General features: G+C 43.3%; 1 protein-coding gene across 8 annotated transcripts in view; it reads left to right on the top strand.

The window, feature by feature from the left end:
• Positions 1–27,013, top strand: part of FMR1 (fragile X messenger ribonucleoprotein 1) — a 491,218-nt gene that overhangs the window by 36,195 nt on the left and 428,010 nt on the right. For 2 of the 8 annotated variants that reach the window (XM_085607993.1, XM_085607998.1), the window contains exons 2-3: positions 19,025–19,142; positions 20,625–20,768. The exons of 4 other annotated variants lie outside the window; for them this stretch is intronic. The gene's annotated coding sequence lies outside the window, so the exon portion shown is untranslated. The remainder of the gene's footprint in view (positions 1–19,024; positions 19,143–20,624; positions 20,769–27,013) is intronic. 2 more of the 8 variants (XM_085607997.1, XM_085607994.1) reach the window with 1 other exon arrangement.

Consider the following 27,013-nt stretch of genomic DNA (forward strand, 5'->3'; position numbering starts at 1 on the left):
AGTAGACTCCTTGCTATTGGTAGCAAGCAAAATTAATTTCTTTAATATCCAGTAGTTCTAGAATGGTTATTGTGATGATTTTACAGTTGAGCACAGACTCCTTGCTCTTTAATAATGGACTTCTCCTGCATTGAGTTACCACATGAAGGTTGAAAAGCTCTTACAAATTTGCCACATGACCTTGATAAAGCCTATGGATTTCGGTGAAACATTGTCCACGTGCCATTGTCCTCCCTGTTTTGCAGTTGTGCACTTTTATACTTTACATTTGCACTTTGAAATCACAAAATAAAGGACAATTTGTACCTTTATTCTTCCTGCTTCGTTTTTGGTTTTTTGAGGTAACTAGAACAACGTGGATTAACAGTCCTTTTGGCTTCTGCTCTTTTCTTTCTTGAAGTCCCTTGCTGTCTGGCCTTCATTAGGTCTCGCCTGACCCAGCGCATGCGCTGGTCTGGCGAGACTTATTGAGAGGGCTCCAAAAAGTGCTACCAGGCCAGCCTAGAGCTACAGTGCATGTGCGCGGGCGCATGCGCCGCGCTGCGCTTTACCTCGATTACTTTCGTGGCCGCAAGGCCGCTTTGATGTTTGATCGCGATCACTTTCACGGCCGCTTTGCATAGCCAATAGGTCTCGCTTTTGGGACCTTATAAGTATTTAGTTATGCAACTGTTGCATGGCTAAACACTTATAAGGTCCCAAAGGCGAGACCTATTGGCTATGCCAATGCTTGTTTTAGGTCTTTTCTAGACAGCGCATGTGCTGTCTCTTCGTAACGTTTTGTTTTCGGTCACTGGGCTAGGAGAACTCCCATTGCTTACCACTGGTTTGCTTCATCCGAACCTGCCTGTTACTTCTCCTGGATGGCACTGGCAGATCTGTGCGTGTCCCATCTGCATCATTAGGGCCCCAGCAGAGCTCAGTATCCCGCACCATCGAGAGCATATTGTACATATTGAAAACATACCTCTGCGGGCACCACAGCATCTATTTTATTGCTGTGACAAAAAGCTACGACTGACTACCGGTTTAGCACTTTAAAATCCCAAAGTCTCAAACTATTATTCCATTCCTGTGCACAAATCTTCTGGAGTGTGCCGTAGAACCACTCCACTGAAGTTCAGCTGAAGAAGCAACAAACCAAGAGGAAGGTGCACCAGATAAAAAGAGTCCAAATCCAAACAAATGTCCTTAATGTTTCCTTTTATTTTCTTCTAATATGAAGAGATAAAACCCAGCCAACGCGTTTCGTTCCACACTTCTTCAAGGCTGTAGACAAGCGACATAACACACATTGATAACATTCTCTGTGTTTTCCATTGTATTAAATCTGAAACAACCAACATACCACATATGTTCACATCATTCACTAATGTGGTTCAGTTTTGGCTTTCTTTCACTTGGGCCTTATTTATTCCTATTTTTCTTCTTTTCAAGTAAAATCTGTTATCATTCACATATTTGACAAATGTCTTAGATTGAACAACTGTTTCTGTAAGAAAAATAAAAACTTTATTCAGCTTAATCGAAGTATAACACAGGATACTGACTTCTCTCTTTTTGAAATAATGTTAATGTTGATTTAATCAAAACAAGAAAATGTCTGTCATGAAAAAAGCTTAAACTGAAATGCTTGCAAAGATTAAGTACACACAGAAAAATCTGTGACACTACGAATCTCTTCTTCAAATTAATTCCATGTGAATACTTGTTCCAAGGTCTCTAGATACCCATGTTCACATGGACAGTAGGATTGCTTGTTTGTTTGGCTGCACTATTTTAAGCACTAATGTCAGCAATAAAATAGATAAAAACAAGAAACAAAGAGGAAGGTGCACCAGATAAAAAGAGTCCAAATCCAAACAAATGTCCTTAATGTTTCCTTTTATTTTCTTCTAATATGAAGAGATAAAACCCAGCCAACGCGTTTCGTTCCACACTGGAACTTCTTCAAGGCTGTAGACAAGCGACATAACAACATATAAATGACATATACAACATATAAAGCAATACACATCACAAAAAGTATAATACATAAGAAAACTATAAGTACAGGGATCAAAAACGCACATACACCGTAAAAAAGTGACACATATAAATATTATCCCAGATATTACATACATAAAACATTTAAAGCAAACATGTAACTTTACATGTCTGAGAGTGTAACACATGCCTATATTGTGAGCATTTTTAGGATAAACCTATCCTAGTTAATTTCAAATCTTAATTCATGTTTATAGCTAGCCCACTGTATTTCTTTGTTTTATATATAGGTCAAAAAATAATTTTGTAATTATTTATTAGAAGAAGAGAACAACAAGAAAAACAGAAAAAATGGTGGCAAGTCTACAATGATCCTTTTTACGTATCTTCCACGACAAGGGCAAAAAGGAAGAAAAGGGGGGGGGGGGGAGGGGAGGGGAGGGGAAAGGAAGGGAATTGTGAATACAAAGGGAAGGAAGGGGGAAAGAAGGTAAGAATACGGAAATGGTGGTTTAATCATCCTAGCCATAGAAATATGAATAAAAATATCTAGGCACTCACCAAAAGTAAGTTCTTTATTTAATTCAGACGCAGAATGCAGTTTGGCACCATCCCGTATGCATGGGAAGTTCCCGAAATCGAAAATCTAATGCGAAAGTAATGTATAGATATGTGTAGATTGGAAAATAAACATGAAAATTATTAGGTGAAGATTAAATAGTCCTAGGTACAGAGAGCACACAAAAGGCTAGCATTGTCTATTTCAAAAACACGAAGTAAGGCAAGATTACCAAATTCAAGAAGGGGCTCCAAGTTGTGAGGACTATTCGTACGTTTAAAAAAAGAGGCAATAAAATTGGAGAACTATAAACCATTCCTAAACCTGATCAGTCCATGATATAGTAATTAAACACAGGGGAATATATAATCGTTTGCTAATAACATTGATATAGGCGTAAACAAATCTCATGCCGCACAATCTCTAAGTGATAATCAGAAATGGACTTACCCAGTCTATGAGTGTTAGGCTTGGAAAGTGTTTAATATACCACAAGTTTTCAAAGAAGGCGAGTTTGTCTGTTTAGTACAGTTCATTTTTAAAACTCCATAATAAGAGCAGGATTAGAGGGGTTCCAAGATTCTGGGGACAAAAATAGAAAAACTAATGATCCACTTGTGCCGTCTCCACCCTACCAAAATACACAAAGTCTGACATATATATTAAAAACCAACTGCCTTATGGTCAATGTATTAAGAGTGCTGGTACCGCAACCCCCATCTTGTGGTCGATGCCTCAAAGATGGATATCGGGTCTAAAAATCCCGTACAGAAATGCAATGTATAAATAGTAAACTGCAGAACGCAGTAAGAGACAAATACACGGCATGAGGAGAGAAGTCTGAAAGTCGCGCCTGCTCCATTTAAGGAACGGGTATATTATAACCCCTTCGGTAGTTCCAAATGTTCAAAGAAACATTAAAAGAAAAGTTCCTTGATAGCATATAGATGCTCTTACCTAGGAAGTCCCGTATACCGAACGACCAGGAAATTAGTTCGTTCCCGCTGCAAAAGGTATCCATGTCGCGCCCCAATGAGTTTAAAAATATAAGCACAGGAAGTGTCAATCAGGTGTTTGTCGACCACATTCCATCCCTCGCGATCTTTCGATTCGAGGGGAAAAGTATAGAAAAAGAGACGCCATGTTAGAACGGTAAAAATCCAATGTGCAAATATTAAAAAGCATATTGGTGTCAAGAGAAGTTAAACACAGGGAGAGTTATATATCCGTGTACTGGATAGTGGGACAGAAGATCGTCGACCACCTTCCATACCACGCGATCTTTGGATTCGAGAGGAATGGTATAGAAAAAGAGACGCCATGTTGGAACAGTAAAGGTCCTATGTGCAAATATCAGACCGCATGTTGGTGTCGAAAAGAGGTTATACATAGGGAGAGTTGTTAGTTATAACATAATATATATTTGTGTGCTCAATAGTGTGACAGATTGTTAATACCCATACCACAAGTTATTATGAATTGGAAAAGAAAAAGCAAAAACGCACGATTTGTTAGAAAGGAGGGCGCCATGATGGAACGGTCAAGCAAACCATTCCTATATTGTCCCCGACATTAGAAAGTATGTCATTCTTTACAGAAATAAGAAGGGGTTCCAATTCTTTCGTAATAATAAAGAAAGAAAAGACCAAAAGAACCAAAATCTGAGAGAAACGACCTAACAGGGGAACCAACAAAGGAGGACTCCTTTGAATATTGAATTGTTGCCCCCGAATATAATGGCATGTCCATTTCAAGAACCCGAATGGGGAAAGTTTTCCATATTCGGGGAAAGAATGTTATCTAAGGTCTCACGTATTTCAGAAAACGAAAAGATAATAAAGTCTAATTAATATTGGGGAGATATCCCATCATGAAAATGCATAAGCTGCTAGCAAGGTACATCTTAAAGAAAAAAATGCATTTCAGAATCGGAATTGTAACCCTGCGTTATGGCCCGCAAGCGACAAATCCACTTCGACTCCTATTGCCTGAGTGCCAATTCACGGTTTGTGCCCCTCTTACTTATAGGTACGTGATCAATGCCGTGAAACCAGAAGATATTACTGCCATTATGTTTGTTATTATAATGTTCAGTAATAGGGTATCTGGTATCCCTATTGATTAATGCTCTCCTGTGTTCTTGAATTCGGATTTTTAAGCATCGTGTGGTACTCCCCACATATATGATTTTACATTCACATCCCAAGATATATACCACATGAGTGGTGTTGCAGTTAATGAAATGAGTAATGTTGTAGATCCGTCGGCTATTAACCCCTTCCATGCTCATGACGGAACGGTTCCGTCATGAGCATCGGTTGAGCTGTGCTCATGACGGAACCGTTCCGTCATGGCCCCGCCCGCGCTCGAACCCTTCAGCACCGCGGGGGAATCCGCGCAGCGCTGAAGGGGTTAAAGGAAAAAGACGTCGTTTTATTTTTTCCACTACTGCAAATATTGCAGAGACTACAAGTGAAGAAACCATTCAGTTTCTTGGGTATCCAGTTGCCATTTCTTAGAGGAGTCACAACATAGCTTGGGCTAAGATGTTTTCTCAAAGAGGTCCCTCTTCGGTATGTAATACTCAGCCTGTCTGTGATACAGTCCTTTAATCCGGAGATCGAGGAAAGGAGATGCCAATTTTTGCGTAAAGCATTAAAAATTTTATTACTATAAGTATTATATTGAGTAATAAACCTCATTTTGTTGTCATTTTTTAGGGACCCCCGTACAGTGGACGTCTCAAGTAAAGTGGAGTCCCTGTTTGTACCAAGAATTCTCTGTTCAGCTTTATCTAGCAGCTTGTTACTGTAACCCCTTTTTTCGAATCTTCCCCTTGTCGCCTTGATATTATACAAAAAGGTTTTCTCAGTGCTACAGTTTCTCCTGATACGAGTCATTTCGCCAAATGGAATATTATTCATGACCGAGCTAGCGTGGGCACTGGATGCATGTAACACCGCATTACACACTGTCTCTTTTCTATACAACTTGCTTTGTATCATCCCATCCTCAATAAAGAAGTTTATATCTAAAAAAATGATGTTGTCATTGTGATAGGACATCGTGAGTTTAACATTAAAGACATTGTCATTTAGGTACTCAAAGTATTGTTGTAAAATTTCAACAGACCCGGACCAAAGGCAAATAATATCGTCTATGTACCTCCCCCAAAACACGATGTATTCTGTCCAGGGGGAGGCACTTCGGGCCCAGGCATGCTCCTTCTCGTACCATCCCATAAAGATGCAGGCGTACGAAGGAGCAAACCCGGAACCCATCGCAACGCCCTTGGTCTGTTGGTACCAATTAGAGTCATGTAAAAAGAAATTATTCGTTAAGATAATATCAACCATCTCAACAATCATTTCGTTGTATTCATAGAGTTCAGCCCCTTCTCTATCCAGGAAAGAGCGCATGGCCATGATCCTAAAGTACTTATCAATGCAGGTATATAAGCTTACGACATCAAAAGTCACAAACAGAAGTTCGTCCGACCATTGAAAATTTCTAAATTTGACCAGGATATCTTTACTGTCTCTTACATATGATGGATGATCAAGTACAAATTTGTGTAGTTTGACATCAACAAATTTAGATAAGTTCTCAGTGGATGATCCCACCCCTGAGATAATTGGTCTTCCAGGGGGAAAAGGACCTCCTTTATGTATTTTAGTTAAAACGTAAATACAAGGGTATGATGGACGATCAACTTTAAGGTATCTATATTCGTCCTCCGAAATCAAACATACGTCTCTCCATTCAATGAGTCTGCCATTTATGGTGGTAATAAGATTAGGGATAGGGTTATGTGTAATGAGTCTACAGCAAGAGGTATCGCCCAGTTGTCGATTAATTTCATTAAGATAGTCAAGACGGTTCATGATGACCACATTACCCCCTTTGTTTGCCTCACGTATCACAATGGTGGTATCCTCACTTAGGCGTTGAAGGGCCAATCTTTCAGTAAGGGAGATGTTTTGTGTTAGTTTTGGCTTATATTTTTTTGGTGCTTCTAATGCATATAATGCCTCTGACATTTTCTTATGGAAAACGTCGATGTTCGAGTTATAACCAAAAGTGGGTATAAATTTGGATTTAGGACGTAAACCACTTGCCACATCGCCATCCTGTCTAATTTCAAAGTCATCTAATAAGGTGGACATATTATGAGTGTCATCATCACAAATGGACAGGAGACATTGTATATTTCTGACGTCAGCGATTGTGTGGGAATCTGGTTCTCGTGGGGGTATACCCTTGATAGATTGTTGTGGTCTGTTTGAGAAAACATCACGAAGTTTTAACATCCTGACAAACTTGAACAAATCTACATGAGCATTAACCAAATCCCCACTTTGTGTTGGACTAAAATTTAGACCCTTACTGAGGATATTCATCTCATCTTCATCCAGCATTTTATTAGAAAGATTAACAATCTTCAAATGGCAATCATCATCAACATCTGTAGTAACAATTTCATTACTTGCGATTAATTGATATTGGCCTTCCTGGTTCTGGTTTGAGTTTCCATTTTTCCGATTGTAGTTTTGGGATTTGCTTTTTGTCCTCCTCCCTCCCCGTCTGATTTTTGTTGTTCTTTCTTTTGTTGGAGTCGACTTGAGATTCATAATTTTGCTAGTTCTTTCTGAAAAGACGAAGCCCCTTCCCCTAAAGGGACATTATTTGCCATGGAGGATGAGGTAGTACTTCCCTGTGACGAAACAGATGTATTGCTAATGGAACCAGTATCTTCACTTACATCCTTATCTTCTCTATTTCTTTTCTTATCCTCCGACCCTTATACGTTATCAAATTTTTTATGGAAGGTATAGATTCTTCCATCACGATAATCCCTGTCATCTCTTTTAATTTTTCTAAGCTTCTTGTCTTTTAGGTATATCTGATGGTTATCTATGATCTGTTTTAAGATAGCATAGTTTTTTTCAATCAGATCTTTTTCTTCCATTTCACCAATTAGTTTTTCAATTATGATAATCTCTTCCTGAAGTTTTTCCCCTTTTTTTTTCCATTGCATGTTTTACCAAAATTCTCATCATAGTTTGTGATGCTCCCTCTAGATGGCATTCCCACTCTTTAAGTAGGGCATCACTAAGGTCCTCAAAGGTCGGGAAAATTAGGATGCGTAAACCCCTTGGGACCTTACCATTTTCCATATATTGTTTTAGGGTAATACCATCCCACCGTCGACTAAGTTCCTGTTTTTTCAAACGTTCTAGTCTTATAAACAGTGTTTTTAAACTATTGTTTTGTGTTGATTCTGGAGTATTTTTTTCTTTAGAAATCCCTGTACCGAAGAGATTGTGTGCCATCTCTTCTCGACCATCGTCAAATTTAGACATATTTTAATTGATATTATATCACCCACGGGATAAGTGCGTAAACAGTCAAGATAGAAAATATTGTGACAAAAAGCTACGACTGACTACCGGTTTAGCACTTTAAAATCCCAAAGTCTCAAACTATTATTCCATTCCTGTGCACAAATCTTCCAGAGTGTGCCGTAGAACCACTCCACTGAAGTTCAGTTGAAGAAGCAAGAAACAAAGAGGAAGGTGCACCATATAAAAAGAGTCCAAATCCAAACAAATGTCCTTAATGTTTCCTTTTATTTTCTTCTAATATGAAGAGATAAAACCCAGCCAACGCGTTTCGTTCCACACTGGAACTTCTTCAAGGCTGTAGACAAGCGACATAACAACATATAAATGACATATACTACATATAAAGCAATACACATCACAAAAAGTATAATACATAAGAAAACTATAAGTACAGGGATCAAACACGCACATACACCGTAAAAAAGTGACACATATAAATATTATCCAAGATATTACATACATAAAACATTTAAAACAAACATGTAACTTTACATGTCTGAGAGTGTAACACATGCCTATATTGTGAGCATTTTTAGGATACACCTATCCTAGTTAATTTCAAATCTTAATTCATGTTTATAGCTAACCCACTGTATTTCTTTGTTTTATATATAGGACAAAATATTATTTTTTAATTATTTATTAGAAGAAGAGAACAACAAGAAAAACAGAAAAAATGGTGGCAAGTCTACAATGATCCTTTTTACGTGTCTTCCACGACAAGGGCAACAAGGAAGAAAAGGGAGGGGGGGGGGAGGGGAAAGGAAGGGAATTGTGAATACAAAGGGAAGGAAGGGGGAAAGAAGGTAAGAATACGGAAATGGTGGTTTAATCATCCTAGCCATAGAAATATGAATACAAATATCTAGGCACTCACCAAAAGTAAGTTCTTTATTTAATTCAGACGCAGAATGCAGTTGGGCACCATCCCGTATGCATGGGAAGTTCCCGAAATCAAAAATGTAATGTGAAAGTAATGTATAGATATGTGTAGATTGGAAACTAAACATGAAAATTATTAGGTGAAGATTAAATAGTCCTAGGTACAGAGAGCACCCAAAAGGCTAGCATTGTCTATTTCAAAAACACGAAGTAAGGCAAGATTACCAAATTCAAGAAGGGGCTCCAAGTTGTGAGGACTATTCGTACGTTTAAAAAACAGAGGCAATAAAATGGAGAACTATAAACCATTCCTAAACCTGATCAGTCCATGATATAGTAATTAAACACAGGGGAATATATAATTGTATGCTAATAACATTGATATAGGCGTAAACAAATCTCATGCCGCACAATCTCTAAGTGATAATCAGAAATGGAATTACCCAGTCTATGAGTATTAGGCTTGGAAAGCGTTTAATATACCACAAGTTTTCAAAGAAGGCGAGTTTGTCTGTTTAGTACAGTTCATTTTTAAAACTCCATAATAAGAGCAGGATTAGAGGGGTTCCAAGATTCTGAGGACAAAAATAGAAAAACTAATGATCCACTTGTGCCGTCTCCAACCTACCAAAATACACAAAGTCTATGACATGTATATTAAAAACCAACTGCCTTATGGTCAATGTATTAAAAGAGTGCTGGTACCGCAACCCCCATCTTGTGGTCGATGCCCCAAAGATGGATATCGGGTCTAAAAATCCCGTACAGAAATGCAATGTATAAATAGTAAACTGCCGAACGCAGTAAGAGACAAATACACGGCACGAGGAGAGAAGTCTGAAAGTCGCGCCTTCTCCATTTAAGGAACGGGTATAGTATAACCCTTTCTGTAGTTCCAAATGTTCAAAGAAACATTAAAAGAAAAGTTCCTTGATAGCATATAGATGCTCTTACCTAGGAAGTTCCGTATACCGAACGACCAGGAAATTAGTTCGTTCCCGCTGCAAAAGGTATCCATGTCGCGCCCCAATGAGTTTAAAAATAAAAGCACAGACTCGCCCGAGCGAGGGAGGGTCTCCTTGAAGATCTGTGGACTGCGGTGGCCCCCGTCTGGAAGGTGACAGGCCGCCGGAGGGTGAAGCAAGGACGTGGGGGGCGGAGGCTGGCCCTACCCGAGTGGAGTGCCCTGGCGATTGGGGAGCGGCCGCGAAAACTGACTGGCCGGGTGGGGGTCTCTACCGCAGGCGGCGGGGACTAGCGGCGGCTCCTCACGGCTGGGGAGTGCCCACTGAAGGGTGATCATGCCATCCGGGCGGCATGCCAAGACTGCATTGCAGACCAAGCTAGAGAAATTCGCATGGCACCAACAGCCGGGCGGGGATCGGGCGGGGCCGCCGGCCTCGGAGGGGAAGCCTGACCCGACGAACAAAGACTTTCTGTACGCCATTACCGCTGTCAAGACGTCCCTGGAACTGCGAATTGACACTGTGGCCACCGATGTGGGTTTGATCCGGGAAGACGTACGAAAGATCGCCGAACGGGTGGGTGCAGTGGAAAAGACGACCAAGGAATTGTCAAGTGACACCAGCCACCTCAAACGAGAGGTCACTGACCTGCACGCCTCCCACGAGGTGCTTGCCCGGCAGCTGGACGACTATGAAGGCAGGATGCGCCGGAACAATGTTCGAATAATTGGTGTTGCGGAGCGGGCGGAGGGACAGGCGGTTGACCTCTTCGTGGAGACTTGGTCCTAGGGGACTCCAAGTGTTTTTCCATTGAAAGAGCCCATCGGGTGCCGGGGGGCCGCCCCAGGCCGGGGGCCCCTCCTAGACCAATAGTGGCCCGAGTGTTCAATTCCCGGGATCGCGACATCATCCTTCAAGCGGCGAGGGCGGCTCCGCCCGTCACTCTGGAGAATAGCAACGTTACGTTCTTTCCAGACTTTACCCTACGAGTCCAGAAACAAAGGCGAAGCTTCCAAGATGTCAAAAAGGCCCTGCGGGACAACGACGTCAAATATGCAATGATGTTCCCTGCCAAGCTGCGAGTGGAGGCAGAGGGCAAAGTGTGGTTCTTCATGCGCCCGGAGGACGCTTGGGACTGGCTGGAGGGTTGGCGCACTGTGGACAAGCGTAAAAAAGGGAGCTTCGGCTGCGGATGCGGCCGAGGACTGGCGCGAAAGACGGCGCTCACCTTCGCGCTCTGATGCTGAGGCCCCAGGCCCGACGGAGGACCACTAACGATGGACGCTGGTAAGCGAGTGTATGGCCCACCATGGTCGCACTGGAGGTCCCTGGTGGAGGTTGAGAAGCGTATCACGGTCCTCACGATGACATTCTGTTTGCTATAGTTAGACCTGGTAAGGGGAGTGAGTTGATCCCTTTGCTGCATGGCCCAAAGTGTCCTCCAGTGTAATCATTTGTGAGGTGAAAACTGAGCCACCAGGGACGTAGATGGGGCCCCCCCCCCCCTCACTGATGAGCTTGCGGATGGAATGGTCTTCCTGCCGGGCTCGGGGGGGTCCTATTCCGGCATAATGACTATGGGATGGACAGTGATTTTAGTAAACCGGGTGTGGCGTAAACGGAATTCTAAGACCTGGCGATAGTAGGGTTGGGGGGGGGGAGGGCAAGAGGGCGAACTTTTGGTAACGCTATCAGCTGCTATGTTGGGAGTGGGGCAGCGCACGTTCCTCTAAGTGTTAATGGGAGGGCGACAGGCACTCTGCACGTTGGGGGAGGCGGGCGGTTTTAGTCCCGTTCTACAGGGGAGCAGGGAGGGTTGGGTAGTTTATGGGATTAAGTTGGTTGGAAAGGTTGTTGTTCATTGTTTTTTTCTTGCAGCAATCCCACACGGTAACCGTAGTCCCAGCAAGGCACAAATTATTCACCTACTGACCCCAAATCTCCTATCCGCCGTCTCTTTAAGGGACGAGGTGCTACGCGCATTGTCACTAAGGGGGAGGGCTATGAGTCCCCGGCACACAAGTCACTCCGACCACTCGGACATGGTGTTCCATAGATCTGGTGGCTATGGCGCAGAGACTTGGCTTAGTGTCCTGGAATGTTAATGGGCTAGGCGATAAAATTAAACGGAGCATAGTGCAACAATACATACACCGACAGCGTGCAGATGTAGTATTGCTCCAAGAAACGCAACTCCTGTCAGGCCCTCAACCGAAAGGGATATATTATGCTCGCACACTCATGCTTTACTTCTGGGTCCAGGAGGGTGGGGATCCTCCTGCGAAAGGGTTGCCCGTATGTGCTCCACACAACCCACACCGACCTTCAGGGTAGGTATGTGGTCTGCTCAGGTAGTTGGGAGGGGAGGGCCCTTAGCTTGCTCTCGGTCTATGCGCCGCCGGGCCTTCAGCGCCAGACCCTGACGGATGTAGGGAAAATCCTGATGGCCCTTCCGGAGAGCGCTGTGGTTCTGGGCGGCGACTTTAACCTAACGATGGATGACACAAGGGACCGTAATCCACCACGAAGGAATGATCCGCGGGGCTCGCAACTGAGCAATTTCGCGGACGCATTCGGCCTGGTGGACGTTTGGAGATGGTCGCACCCCAGTGAAACGCTTTATACTTTTCAATCTGGAGTGCACGGTAGTCACTCACGGCTAATTACCTTTTTACGCAAGCGCAGTACATCCAATATTTCACCGATTCCTCGGGCTTAGCACGGGGAATCTCCGATCACTCCCCGGTGAGATCTTTCTTTGGGATAACTACAGTGCGACAACCTGGTCCCATTCGAATTCAGCTGTGGCTGCTGAAAATCCCACACATCAGAGACTCCTTGCGTCAAGACACTGACCACTATGTTGACGAAAACGTAGGGTCGGTTGTTTCTGCTGTAACCTTATGGGGCGCTTACGGGGCAGTTATAAAGGGGAGAGCGCTGTCCTTGATGGTGGGACACAAAGCTGAGTGGAGGCGACGGGTCACCGAATTGGAGACGGAGATACTCCATCTCGAACAGGAAACTGCGCGCACACCAACCCGCGAGGCCCAACACTTACTTGAACTTACGAAACGGGACTACAAACAACTACTCTGTGAGGAGGCCAGCCAACGAATCCTCGCCACCCGACACAGAATCTATGAGTTGGGGGAACGCACTGGCAAACTGCTGGCATGGCTGGAGCGGAAAGAAATGGCCGCGCGATGGGTGGGAGCGGTCAAAGGGCCAGATGGGGTGTTGATCACGGATCCCCAAAACATCGCCGAAGCGCTCGCAGTATACTACGAGCAAATATACACTCCGCCGCAACTCTCGCAGGCACATCTGGCGGCGGACCTCCTGGCCACTATTCAGGTGCGGTGTCTCTCCCAGCAAGACCAAGAGACGCTGGAGACGGATATCTCACTGGAAGAAATCCAGAAAGCCATACGAGATACCCGCTCCGGAAAGGCCATGGGCCCCAACGGCATCCCGATAGAATTTATGAAATCAATGGCTCTGAAACTGGCACCCCATATGCTCAACCTATACAAGGAGAGCTATGAGACCGGCTCCCTTCCGGCCGAAATCCGCGAGGCCGCCATAGTGGTCATCCGTAAACCAGGCAAACCGGCGGACGAATGTGCATCGTATAGGCCCATTTCCCTGATCACAGTGGAGGCTAAAATCCTGGCGAAGCTGCTGGCCAATCGCCTGCTCCCCTATCTTGCGGCCTTGATCCACCCGGACCAGTCGGGTTTCATGCCGGGCCGTAATACCGCACGCAATGTGCGCCGTGTGCACGGGGCCTTGGGACGGGCGGCAACAATCCAAGAGGAAGCACTATTGCTTGCGCTTGATGCTAAGATGGCGTTCGATACGGTTGCATGGGAATACCTCTTCACGGTCCTGATCCGTGTGGGGATAGGCCCCCGGTTGTTGGGTTGGATTCGACTACTGTATACCATGTCCACAGCCCACGTATCAGTCAATAACCATCGTTCGACTTCCTTTTCCCTCGGCACGAGACAGGGTTGTTCCCTGTCGCCGCTCCTTTTTGCCTTGGCACTTGAGCCACTCGCGGTCTGGATCCGGAGCGAGCCAGAAATCAGGGGCCTTAAATGGACAGCGGATCATGAAGACCGCATCTCTCTCTATGCGGACGATATCTTGTTGTACCTGGCCTCCCCGGCGCGTTCGATCCGTCGGGTATTGCACATTTTTCATATATTCGGGGCCCACTCTGGGTACCAGATTAACTGGTCCAAATCCCAGATGTACCCCCTCTGGGGTGACCCGCCGCTGAGCCCTAGGGGATATAATATACCGATAGCGAAGCAGGGTTTCCAGTACCTGGGTATTTTTATAATGATAGACTCAGCACTATTTTATGAGCGGAACCTCGAGGGCCCACTACAGCGGTTTAAGTCCGATGTGGTCCATTGGAAAACACTGCCCCTTACACTTCTGGGCCGGGCAGCCCTTTTTAAGATGCTAGACCTCCCCCGTTTTCTCTACGCCCTTCAGAACATGCCTATAAAGATCCCAGAAGCCTACTTCCTAAAGATCGACGCAACTCTGCGTGGGTTACTGTGGCACACCGGGCCGCCGCGCATTGCAATGCAAAAACTAACTATGGGCTGGTATGACGGAGGGATTGGACTACCGGACCTACGCCTTTATTACCAGGCGACACAACTGATCGCGATAAACCAGTGGGTGTTTGGATCCCACGGTGACCCGAGCTTCCGAATGGACCTTTGCTCATGGGGAAGGGAGGATATAACAGGGCATTGTACTCAAACCCGAAGAAACTAGGCTTGACTGGCCCCACGGCCAGAACGGTGAAAACCTGGCACTGGCTCCAGAAGCGAATGGGATGGTCTGGACGGCTGACTAGGGCTACCCCACTCTGGGAGCCAGACTGTCTGGGGCGGCTGAGTACCTGCGCGGGGTTCGATAAATGGGATCTTATTGGCATCTCAACTGTGGGAGACGTATGGGTTAAAGGCAGGAAGGCGTCCTTCGCAGAGCTTCAACTTAAGTATCAGTTTGCACCCACTGAGCATTATCGTTATCTACAAATTAGCCATGCTATAGACGGTGCCCTGCCCCCCGGGTCGGCCCTTCCAAACTACTCCCCTTTGGAAGACAGATTGTTGCAAGACCCGATGGACCGTAGAGCCATTTCCTTAACCTACAAAAAGTTAATTAATATTCGCGCTGATCCAATGCAGAAACTACGGGCCAGGTGGGAAAATGAGGTGGGTGACATGCCTGATGAGGACTGGAGGGATGCGGTGGCCTCCCCTCGGGAAGTGGCGATACCACTGCGGCTCCGCCTGGTTCAGCTCAAGGTTCTGCATCGGGTGTATTTTGATGCAACCCTGCTATGTAAACTGGGTAGGTGTCCAGATGAGCTCTGCCTTCGTGACTGTCATCAAGTAGGTACATTCACACATATCCTGTGGGCCTGCCCCCCCATACAGCAATATTAGACAGAACTCACCCGTCAGATGGCGCGAGCCATCGGTAAGTCGGTTGCTCCCTCCCCCCAGCTTTACCTCCTTAATGTGTGAGACGATACGGACCTTACCCAAGCGGAGCAGGAGTGGGTGGCGATGGGTTGGGTCATAGCCAAAAGGAATGGGGGGTAGCCGCGGTGCCATCGCTGCGCACATGGGCTCAAGAAATGGATGTAGCGATGGTAGCGGAGAAAACGGTCTACAAGAGTCGCGGCTGCCCCAAAAAATGGGACCACAAATGGGGACGATGGAACAAATATCGGGGGGCATCTGCATTTCTCCCACAATAGAACTCCGACGAGAGAGACAGGCTATATTGGACGACTTGGGGGTGGGAGCCCCGACCGGAGTGCATGGGGAAACCTAGCCTACGATGCGAGGATTGAAGCCTCTCTGGCCCCAAACTGTGGCGGGAACCACCTATACATTGTCGTAAAACTGATTTGGTTTCTGCGTTAAATGCCCTTGATGTAATGCTTGTGGTCTCTAATGCCCTAATCTGTATTCAAGCCCAATGGGTGTCATGTGAATGTCATGGTTGATGTACTTGCTGTGGATAAAATGTTATTTAAAAAAAATATATATATAGGCACAGGAAGTGTCAATCAGGTGTTTGTCGACCACATTGATATTATCTTAACGAATAATGTCTTTTTACATGACTCTAATTGGTACCAACAGAACAAGGGCGTTGCGATGGGTTCCGGGTTTGCTCCTTCGTACGCCTGCATCTTTATGGGGTGGTACGAGAAGGAGCATGCCTGGGCCCGAAGTGCCTCCCCCTGAACAGAATACATCGTGTTTTGGGGGAGGTACATAGACGATATTATTTGCCTTTGGTCCGGGTCTGTTGAAATGTTACAACAATACTTTGAGTACCTAAATGACAATGTCTTTAATGTTAAACTCACAATGTCCTATCACAATGACAACATCAATTTTTTAGATATAAACTTCTTTATTGAGGATGGGTTGATACAAAGCAAGTTGTATAGAAAAGAGACAGCGTGTAATGCGGTGTTACATGCATCCAGTGCCCACGCTAGCTCGATCATCAATAATATTCCATTTGGTGAAATGACTCGTATCAGGAGAAACTGTAGCACTGAGAAAACCTTTTTGTATAATATCAAGGCGACAAGGGGAAGATTCGAAAAAAGGGGTTACAGTAACAAGCTGCTAGATAAAGCTGAACAGAGAATTCTTGGTACAAACAGGGACTCCACTTTACTTGAGACGCCCACTGTACGGGGGGTCCCTAAAAAATGACAACAAAATGAGGTTTATTACTCAATATACTACTTATAGTAATAACATTTTTCATGCTTTACGCAAAAATTGGCATCTCCTTTCCTCGATCTCCGGATTAAAGGACTGTATCACAGACAGGCCAAGTATTACATACCGAAGAGGGACCTCTTTGAGAAAACATCTTTGCCCAAGCTATGGTGTGACTTCTCTAAGAAATGGCAACTGGATACCCAAGAAACCGAATGGTTTCTTCACTTGTAGTCTCTGCAATATTTGCAGTAGTGGAAAAAATAAAACGACGTCTTTTTCCTTTAATAGCCGACGGATCTACAACGTTACTCATTTCATTAACTGCAACACCACTCATGTGGTATATATCTTGGGATGTGAATGTAACATCATATATGTGGGGAGTACCACACGATGCTTAAAAATCCGAATTCAAGAACACAGGAGAGCATTAATCAATAGGGATACCAGATACCCTATTACTGAACATTATAATAACAAACATAATGGCAGTAATATCTTCTGGTTTCGCGGCATTGATCATGTACCTATAAGTAAGAGGGGCACAAACCGTGAATTGGCACTCAGGCAATTGGAGTCGAAGTGGATTTGTCGCTTGCGGGCCATAACGCAGGGTCACAATTCCGATTCTGAAATGCATTTATTTCTTTAAGATGTACCTTGCTAGCAGCTTATGCATTGTCATGATGGGATATCTCCCCAATATTAATTAGACTTTATTATCTTTTCGTTTTCTGAAATACGTGAGACCTTGGATAACATTCTTTCCCCGAATATGGAAAACTTTCCCCATTCGGGTTCTTGAAATGGACATGCTATTATATTCGGGGGCAACAATTCAATATTCAAAGGAGTCCTCCTTTGTTGGTTCCCCTGTTAGGTCGTTTCTCTGAGATTTTGGTTCTTTTGGTCTTTTCTTTCTTTATTATTACAAAAGAATTGAAACCCCTTCTTATTTCTGTAAAGAATGACATACTTTCTAATGTCGGGGACAATATAGGAATGGTTTGCTTGACCGTTCCATCATGGCGCCCTCCTTTCTAACAAATCGTGCGTTTTTGCTTTTTCTTTTCCAATTCATAATAACTTGTGGTATTGGTATTAACAATCTGTCACACTATTGAGCACACGAATATATATTATGTTATAACTAACAACTCTCCCTATGTATAACCTCTTTTCGACACCAACATGCGGTCTGATATTTGCACATAGGACCTTTACTGTTCCAACATGGCGTCTCTTTTTCTATACCATTCCTCTCGAATCCAAAGATCGCGTGGTATGGAAGGTGGTCGACTATCTTCTGTCCCACTATCCAGTAGACGGATATATAACTCTCCCTGTGTTTAAATTCTCTTGACACCAATATGCTTTTTAATATTTGCACATTGGATTTTTACAGTTCTAACATGGCGTCTCTTTTTCTATACTTTTCCCCTCGAATAGAAAGATCGCGAGGGATGGAATGTAGTCGACAAACACCTGATTGACACTTCCTGTGCTTATATTTTTAAACTCATTGGGGCGCGACATGGATACCTTTTGCAGCGGGAACGAACTAATTTCCTGGTCGTTCGGTATACGGGACTTCCTAGGTAAGAGCATCTATATGCTATCAAGGAACTTTTCTTTTAATGTTTCTTTGAACAGTTGGAACTACAGAAGGGGTTATACTATACCCGTTCCTTAAATGGAGCTGGCGCGACTTTCAGACTTCTCTCCTCGTGCCGTGTATCAGTCAGCTGCCGCATATCGTAAGGAACTGCACTGGCTACCTGTGGCCAGCCGTATTCAGTTTAAGATCCTCACTCTGACTCACCGAGCCATTAATGATCGTGGACCAAACTACCTAAAAAAACGAGTTTCAATATCCCGGTCCATCAGATCTCTGAGATCCAATGACCTGCGCCTTCTGATCTCTCCCCGCTTTAGACTATCTAGAATGGGTGGCAGAGGATTCAGTGTCTTTGCTGCAAAACTATGGAACTCCCTGCCAGTCGATCTCAGATTCTGCCCTTCCGAATCTATCTTCCGGGCCAGACTCAAAACCTGGCTCTTTTCCAGACTCTGATTTATCATGCCACTTCCCCTGTTGTTCCTTCTCTCCCCTCTAAGACTCAGGTTCTAGCGCCGGGACACCCCTCTGGGGGTAGCTGTGCGCTTTATAAGCTACATAAATAAATAAAATAAATAAAATTTGTCTCTTACTGCGTTCGGCAGTTTACTATTTATACATTGCATTTCTGTACGGGATTTTTAGACCCGATATCCATCTTTGGGGCATCGACCACAAGATGGGGGTTGCGGTACCAGCACTCTTTTAATACATTGACCATAAGGCAGTTGGTTTTTAATATATATGTCATAGACTTTGTGTATTTTGGTAGGTTGGAGACGGCACAAGTGGATCATTAGTTTTTCTATTTTTGTCCCCAGAATCTTGGAACCCCTCTAATCCTGCTCTTATTATGGAGTGTACTAAACCGACAAACTCGACTTCTTTGAAAACTTGTGGTATATTAAACGCTTTCCAAGCCTAATACTCATAGACTGGGTAAGTCCATTTCTGATTATCACTTAGAGATTGTGCGGCATGAGATTTGTTTACGCCTATATCAATGTTATTAGCATACGATTATATATTCCCCTGTGTTTAATTACTATATCATGGACTGATCAGGTTTAGGAATGGTTTATAGTTCTCCAATTTTATTGCCTCTTTTTTTAAATGTACGAATAGTCCTCACAACTTGGAGCCCCTTCTTGAATTTGGTAATCTTGCCTTACTTCGTGTTTTTGAAATAGACAATGCTAGCCTTTTGGGTGCTCTCTGTACCTAGGACTATTTAATCTTCACCTAATAATTTTCATGTTTAGTTTCCAATCTGCACATATCTATACATTACTTTCACATTAGATTTTCGATTTCGGGAACTTCCCATGCATACGGGATGGTGCCAAACTGCATTCTGCATCTGAATTAAATAAAGAACTTACTTTTCGTGAGTGCCTAGATATTTTTATTCATATTTCTATGGCTAGGATGATTAAACCACCATTTCCGTATTCTTACCCCGTTCCTTCCCTTTGTATTCACAATTCCCTTCCTTTCCCCTCCCCCCCCCCCCCTTTTCTTCCATGTTGCCCTTGTCGTGGCAGACACGTAAAAAGGATCATTGTAGACTTGCCACCATTTTTTCTGTTTTTCTTGTTGTTCTCTTCTTCTAATAAATAATTAAAAAATAATTTTTTGTCCTATATATAAAACAAAGAAATACAGTGGGTTAGCTATAAACATGAATTAAGATTTGAAATTAACTAGGATAGGTTTATCCTAAAAATGCTCACAATATAGGCATGTGTTACACTCTCAGACATGTAAAGTTACATGTTTGTTTTAAATGTTTTATGTATGTAATATCTTGGATAATATTTATATGTGTCACTTTTTTACGGTGTATGTGCGTGTTTGATCCCTGTACTTATAGTTTTCTTATGTATTATACTTTTTGTGATGTGTATTGCTTTATATGTTGTATATGTCATTTATATGTTATGTCGCTTGTCTACAGCCTTGAAGAAGTTCCAGTGTGGAACGAAACGCGTTGGCTGGGTTTTATCTCTTCATATTAGAAGAAAATAAAAGGAAACATTACGGACATTTGTTTGGATTTGGACTCTTTTTATCTGGTGCACCTTCGTCTTTGTTTCTTTTTTTTATATATTTTATTGCTGACATTAGTGCTTAAAATAGTGCAGCCAAACAAACAAGCGATCCTACTGTCCATGTGAACATGGGTATCTAGAGACCTTGGAACAAGTATTCACATGGAATTAATTTGAAGAAGAGATTCGTAGTGTCACAGATTTTTCTGTGTGTACTTAATCTTTGCAAGCATTTCAGTTTAAGCTTTTTTCATGACAGACATTTTCTTGTTTTGATTAAATCAACATAAACATTATTTCAAAAAGAGAGAAGTCAGTATCCTGTGTTATACTTCGATTAAGCTGAATAAAGTTTTTATTTTTCTTACAGAAACAGTTGTTCAATCTAAGACATTTGTCAAATATGTGAATGATAACCGATTTTACTTGAAAAGAAGAAAAATAGGAATAAATAAGGCCCAAGTGAAAGAAAACCAAAACTGAACCACATTAGTGAATGATGTGAACATATGTGGTATGTTGGTTGTTTCAGATTTAATACAATGGAAAACACAGAGAATGTTATCAATGTGCCACCTATACAAAATTGCAGTGTGTCTTTATATGTGTGTCAACGGCGTTTCACCCTAAATCCAAATACTTGGGTCTCGTCAGGACTGTAATAACCTGGGGATGGCTGATCGTAGTGGGTCCTGTCCGCTCAGCTGGGGACCACTATGGGTATGGTAACCAGGGTAATAAGCAGGCCCAGGTGTGAGGTTCACTAGTGGGGTCAGATAGGTCGGGCAGGTGGCATTAGGTGCCAACTTAGAGGGGCATAGGATCCCGTATTGCTTCTGTAAAGGTTTCACAAAAGTCAACCACAGTCGACATTTCCTGGATAATTCCTGGCCTGTATTCCCGATTTGCAGTCTAAAAGTAGGGTTTGCCGCCTTCCCGGTCGGAGATGCAGTTAGCCTATAGCAGCGCTCGGTTCATTTGAGCTTGAATTGATACAGAGGAGAGCGCTCATTAATGGGTATGTAAGCCATTTAAGACTGTTGTTTACTTTTGTTATGTGCCAGTCTAGAATTAATGCAAATAATAGCAATGTGATGTTATTTATGGTTTTTGTATTGAAACCCGGTAAGTTGTGTGTTCATGCAGAAAAATGATGAGTTGTCAACCAGCAACACATTAAATGTACTAGAATATGAAAGTAAACTGACAGGTTCTCTTCTTCACCACACTTCCAGCGGAGGCAATAAATGCCATGCACTCACCTTGCTTTTAGCCGCTTTTAAAACAGCATTGTGTGCAACAATCCTCTCGGTCCAGTAGGCTAAAACAGTGTCTCTGTAAACCATAAAAAATCAAGCAGTGTCTTCAAATAACAGATATACTCATGCCCAGAATGTGTAGCAGGTCTATATAGTTAACAAGCATTTACAATGCAATCGGTCTCGCATTCGCAAGAGTTTAGGCTATTGGCATTGTAACTGTCCATGCCTTTTAATTTTTATCGGTTTTGAAAAACAACACATAAATAAAAGGCATAGTCATTTACAATGCAAATAGCTCTAATTCTCGCAAATGAGAGACCTATTTCATTGCAAATGCTTGTTTATATACGCAAACGGGGTATAAGGCGGGGGGGGGTGGCATGGTGCAAATGCTTCTAGAATTCCATGCAGTGCCAAATCTAGTAATGTGAGTGAGACATACGTGTGCATGAAATTTTAGCACCAAATGTAAGCAGGCTCAAACAATGGTCAAAAGAAAAATTGCTTTATTTTCCTACTCATGATACCTGTAATTTCCAGTTAATTACCAATATTGCGAATTTTCGCATAGGCTTTTGACTATGAGTAGACATTTGCACTAGAGGGTGCCCATGGGTCGGACCTCATGTTAGACGCTGTTCGCTCACGAGTACACAATTCTTATCATCAGTCTTTATGTGCTATCTCCGGTGATAACATCATTATCGTACAACTTTGTCAATACGGTACTCTGCAAGCTTTCTCCATTCGCGAAACGCGACACTTCCTTGCACACGTTTTAGTGTATCTTGGAGTTTTCTACATATAGTTCAATTTAACCGTATATATAGAACTACTCGGAAAATATCTGTCTCACCCTTTCTAAAGGCCATGCCTCTGTCATCAGATATGTCACATTTAAAATCAACTTGTTCACAACTTACAAAGTGTCACAAACATGCATGGTTTTCAGCGAGAGGCGCGTTGCGTGTGTGATTTCTACATTTAAGGTAACATCTACTGATGGACAAAGCATTTCTTCTCTTCGTGGCTTTGATGTGAGAATTCACAGGTGGGGCTATTTTAAGAAAACATTTGCAGACGGGCTGCATGGATTGGTGTGTTTTGTCCTTATTAGCGGATCGTTTAGGTAGTTACAGTCCCATTACAGGGAAATAGACGGTGAGAGCAGAAACACGGCCTCTATCTTATCACACGACCCAGTAGTCCCCAAAGCATGGGACAAGCTCCCCCTCTTAGCTCTCCCTTTCATCCAGCCCACGTCCATTCACAGATGAGCTGCTTGTCCGGAGGACAATAAACCCACCCTTAGCTGACGCTCTGGGGCCCTCCCCTTGCCTACAGCTCCCCGGTCCTCCATCTCGGCCCGAGGAGCACCGCGCTCAGTACGTGAAATTGTCTGTGTTTGCCAACAAGCTACGAGCACTGTGGCATCTCTGTCTAATTAGTCGCCAGGCATGTTAACACCAGAGCCGCAACAACGGCGGGGGCAAGGGCAATTGTTCGACTTCTGCCCCCAGGGCTCGCGCGTGCTGTTCACTATTATTAGCTGGTTATGTGGTTTATAGCCCTCCTTAAATCGAAATGCCCCAGGTCGGGATGATTTTTGTTGGATTGAGCACACTACCGTAACAAGCGAAGCATCCCCTCCAGACTTTATGAAATGGACGGAGTCGGAGAAATTGAAGTAATCTCGGTGTTTTTGACTGATTTGTAAATTGCGCTCTGCTGGCTGCTAGAGTGAGGGTCTGCCGAACCAGTGTTTCACTGCCGCCTGCTGCTGTGTCCTAAGCCTCAGCCGCCTCCTTTGTGATCCTCCGACCTCCGCTGCGGCACCAGTACATACCATCTATAACATCGCCAGAGCTCATTAAAAATGCCCGTACACGCAGCTGGAATGGAGCTTATATCAAAGCGCACTGAGAAAGCGCTTGGCATGACGGGATATGTAGTCCCTGTACCTCGTGCTATTCGTGTACATAGTGCAGTCTAAAGGAAAAAGAACTACATGTCCAAGAATTCTGTGAAACAGTATTTCATTTCCGTGATGGGTGAAAGACTAGTGCAGGGAGAGGAGAACAAGGGGGGAGATCAATATGAACTATATGGAATAAACACACAGCAATGCAGAAATAGGTGGGGGTGAGCATGTAGCACAAGGGAGGAGGTGGGAGAAGTGGCAGGAGGGGTGAGGAATTTGAGAGCAGGAAACAAAGAAAAAAAATAGTCCCCCGAATGTGCGTAACTATGTAGTAGTTGATCCTTGCTGCTGTGGGGGAAACCAAAGAGAAAAGGAGGGACAAGAGGAAGGATTGACCACTAGCAGACAAGTATTTTTAAAGGACACTGAAACAGACAAATGAAAGCAGTGGGTGGGCTCTAAGCCCACATATAAGTATATATATATATATATATATTACCTACTGGCGGTCGCCAGTAGGTAGTTATAGTTAGGACCACGTTTCCATAGGAAATCCGCAACATTCTATTTTGAATAACTTTGGCGCCGGTCGACGAATCCTCGCGAATTTTTCAAAATAGGTGGGGCGCTACGCTCCGCTCCTACCCTGAAAGTCTCGGGGGGATTCGTCAAGCGGGGGCTGAGATAAAAGGGGGGTCCCAAAACGCGTTTTTCCCATGCATTTTTCCATAGGACCTTTAGACAGGGCTACAGCCCGAACGGCTGAACAGAATTACTAGAAATTTGGCAGAGAGGTAGTCCTCAGGTCAAGGAAGTGCCTTTTGTAGGTTTGGTGTAAATCTGTTCAGTAGATTCTGAGAAAATAGCCTTTAAATCAATATATATATCTGAGCCAGCTTACGGTGCGCTTACGGTACGCTTACCGTACGCGTACGGTGGCGTGCGCGAGCGCGATTCTGATTGGCTCTTAGATCTTAGTAAACATTCGAATCGGCTGAAACCAGGAAGCGGCGGCCGCCATTTTCTCTCTCGCACTGAGAGTGATGTTTAAAATATAAAGCACAAAAACATGTAAAGGGGCTGTTTAGACAGCTCCCACACACATAGCAATGTTGAGGGAGTCCCCAAAGATCCCCCAAGGCCAAAAACGGAATTTTTATTTTTTCGCTAATTTCGCCGATTACGCTTACCGTACGCGTACGGTAAAAAATTATAAAAAAAAAAAAAATATCCACACTCTCCCCACCCCGTGTGCAATTGGTGCCCGAAGGGCACAAATTGTGCATGGCTTCTTAAAGATGAATTAAACTAAAATATTAAAAAAAAAAATAATAAAAAAAAAATTATCCACACTCTCTCCACCCCGTGTGCAAATGGTGCCCGAAGGGCACCATTTGTGCATGGCTTATAACATATACGAAAAATTAAAATATTACCTTTCAAAACGAAGTGCATCATATGTCCTCCATGTGCGCACGGTGCGCGAAGCGCATCGTGCGTACATGGCCCATCTAGCGTAACGTGGGCACGCTGTGCGCGTAGCGCACCGCGTGCCCACCGTGAGTGCACGGCACTAACTGCGTAAAGTGGGCGCGCGGTGCGCGAAGCGCACCGCGTGCTCACTGTGGGCGCACAGAGCGAACTGCGTTAAGTGGGCGCGCACGCCACGAATGGCGTAAAGTAACTTAGCATTTAAAAAACCGAACAAATTCACTGAAAAAACCATAGGTTTCACACACGTTATAGTTAGGAATTAGCATTTAAAAAACCTTGCAAATTCACTGAAAAAACCATAGGTTTCACACATGTTATAGTTAGCGGAAATTTTACTGATAAAAAACCAATGAAATTCCCCCGTTATAGTTAGTGCAGGCAACTATAACTCACGCGACCGCAATCTTCTGCTGATGACATATGTGTCTTTATGAAATAAAAATATTTGTAATATATGTATAGCTAAAAATGTATGGAAGAAGACATGGGCAAATAAGTGTCTAAATACAGTATTAGCATCAGCAGAGGATTGCGGTCGCGTGAGTTATAGTTGCCTGCACTAACTATAACGGGGGAATTTCATTGGTTTTTTATCAGTAAAATTTCCGCTAACTATAACATGTGTGAAACCTATGGTTTTTTCAGTGAATATATATATAAGTATATACTAAAGTATATACAAGAGGTCTCGAATGCTCGATCTAATACAAAATATAGAAACAGATGCCCCTGTTTCACAACTTCTGCTAGTCCCATTGAGTTCAAACAGCCATGTGTGTAAACTTTGAGCTTTTCAGAGTTCAGTGTAGTTCAGAAGCAATCTGGGCGACCGCCCCAAGACACCACCTCAGTCCATAAAACTCGGACTCCTTTCGAATCGAATACATGCGAGTCAGTACTCCCAATTACTTGGAATAGCATGTGGTGCATGCACCTCACAAGTGCTGCTGGTTCATATAAATCAAATATTGCCTGCAGCCAAGTACACAACAATGTGAATGCACTTCAAAACATCCCTCTACATCCCATTACATATTTGTATACCTTCCCCTACAACCAATCCTGACCAATGCAGTCTATACAGCACTTTGGTGTGCAACACAAAACGTCTCACAGGCAGAGATAGAACTGAAAATACTCTATGCTTTCACTGTATAACTAGTGCATCAACTTATGCAGCAGGGTTTACTATATTATGCTATAAGAAAAGGCATAATATGCTGCATAACTGGGCAAATCTTTTAATAGCATTACTTCGTTATTTTGACGTTTTTACACATTGTAATACTGTATGGGACAACATTTCTCCTCATTACTACCAGTTTAACAACCAAATGCAGAAATAGGCAACTGAAAGATGACCAGTGAATCTTTGTGAAGGGCTTTCAATGCGCACGAGCACATATCGTCATGTTTTTAGTAACTTTTGATACTTTCAAACTAGAAAAAATAAATTTGGTTAAATTTTGCTGATTATGCAGCCGATGATGTATTATGTGGCAAAATACGCAATTCCATAATTATTCAAAAAAAGCAGCAGCTGCATAATTGCATAATTCTGTGGCATATTGTGCGATCACATTACTTGATTATTTTGAGATTTTTACACTTGTTAACACTGTCTGAACATACAATTCACCAGTTTAACCCTCAAACATATCAATAAGCAACAGAAAGGTGAACTGTCAATCTTTATGAAGGGCCTCCCACTGTACAGCAGTGTGCCACCATGTTTTTTGAAACTTTTAATCGGTTTGTGCTAGAAACAAAACATTTTTGGGTTAAAATAAGCACATTATCCAGCAGAAGATGGATTATGTGGCAGATGCGGCACATCCATAAGTATGCAGAAAACGCGAATGTAGAAAAATCACGTCGTTCAGTGGCCCTGTTCATAACTACTGTCTTGTAAATTCCATACAACACTTTATACTGCACTTCGAATGGGCCCCAGCTCGATATTGGCCAGGCTACACTTTGTGCATTCTCCTCATTCTGAATCCTATCCTGTAAATTCCATAGACCATGGTGCATGCACGTCAGTACACATAGTTGTTTGCACTTTGTGCACGCACTACTTAA

Source organism: Triturus cristatus, chromosome 5_2, assembly GCF_964204655.1.
Source record: "Triturus cristatus chromosome 5_2, aTriCri1.1, whole genome shotgun sequence".
In the NCBI taxonomy this organism is placed as follows: Eukaryota; Metazoa; Chordata; class Amphibia; order Caudata; family Salamandridae; genus Triturus; species Triturus cristatus.